This window comes from Tachysurus fulvidraco, chromosome 14 (genome assembly GCF_022655615.1).
Source record: "Tachysurus fulvidraco isolate hzauxx_2018 chromosome 14, HZAU_PFXX_2.0, whole genome shotgun sequence".
NCBI classification, from domain to species: domain Eukaryota; kingdom Metazoa; phylum Chordata; class Actinopteri; order Siluriformes; family Bagridae; genus Tachysurus; species Tachysurus fulvidraco.
In genome coordinates, this window is record NC_062531.1 from 26,810,889 (window position 1) to 26,812,080 (window position 1,192).

Here is a 1,192-nt window from a genome sequence, read left to right on the forward strand (position 1 = left end):
AGATGTTTCTACACGGTGTGTTTGTGTGCACGAGCCGCTATTGTGTATCTGTTTAACGGCCACGTGCTGATTTGACAATAGACCCCCCCCCCTCTCTGTTTGTCTCTCTGTCTCTCTCCCTCTGTCTCTCTCTCCCTCTGTCTGTCTCTCTCTCCCTCTGTCTTTCCCTCTCTCTCCCTCCCTCTATCTCTCTCTCTCCCTCTTTGTCTGTCTCTCTTTCCCTCTCTCTCTGTCTCTCTCTCTCTCGTTTTCTTGCATTCTGAAGATCAGCAGCAAACACAGACAATATATATATACGTGTGTGTGTGTGTGTGTGTGTGTGTGTGTGTGTGTGTGTTTATTTATTTATTAGTTAAATCTACACAACACGTTAAACATCTTTTACTAATTATAAATAACATGTAAGCTGAAAAAGCCTGTTTTACTTTTGTGCTACAGGAGAAACATTATCCCGAGTCTATAGTGCCACCCAGAGGCCAATAATAACATGACCACAGCTACAGCGCCATCTAGGAAAATTAATGGAATATCACCATTGATTTGTGTTTTTACACGTTTCACTTTTGACAACAAAACGTATGAAAATGTCTCATTAAATCATAAATAATAAAATCTACCCAGTCAAGTGCACTATAAAGTATCAAGAATTCCGCTCATTATTATCTTAAAATAAAATACTGATGTTTTGTCCGATAAAGAAATTAACGCAGCATTTAATTATCATTTAACATTTACAGACTTTTATGTTATAGATTTAATACATCATACAAAACAAACACACAAACACACACACACACCGTTTTATGTAACAAAGGAATGTTTATTTAATCATTCATTAACATTTACATAAAATTGGTGTTAAACATTCTGAGCACTAACACATCAGTTTACATCCAAAAATAATCAGCAGGCAAAGAAAAAATAAAAATAAAGATGCACATCAACAATAAGCAATAATACATAATAAAAGCAACATTTATAATAATACAAAGCAGATTTCTGGTTTAAAGATGATGCTCTACAGCTGAAGCTTTATGTACAGCTCGGATCGGATTATCAAACCATTAAATGCTCAATGACACGGAACAGATTCCACCTTCACTTTACACGAGTATTTACACAACAGATCAAGATTCCTGAGTGGATTCACAACAGATCCTTCATCACACACACAGGACATTTTCATCTGTTC

At 36.1% G+C, this 1,192-nt stretch overlaps 1 protein-coding gene across 1 annotated transcript in view; it reads right to left on the bottom strand.

The window, feature by feature from the left end:
* Nucleotides 1-799: 799 nt before the first annotated feature.
* Nucleotides 800-1,192, bottom strand: part of creb3l3l (cAMP responsive element binding protein 3-like 3 like) — a 7,060-nt gene continuing 6,667 nt past the window's right edge. Inside the window, exon 10 of the mRNA XM_047799781.1 lies at nucleotides 800-1,192. This exon is cut by the window's right edge and continues 868 nt beyond it. The gene's annotated coding sequence lies outside the window, so the exon portion shown is untranslated.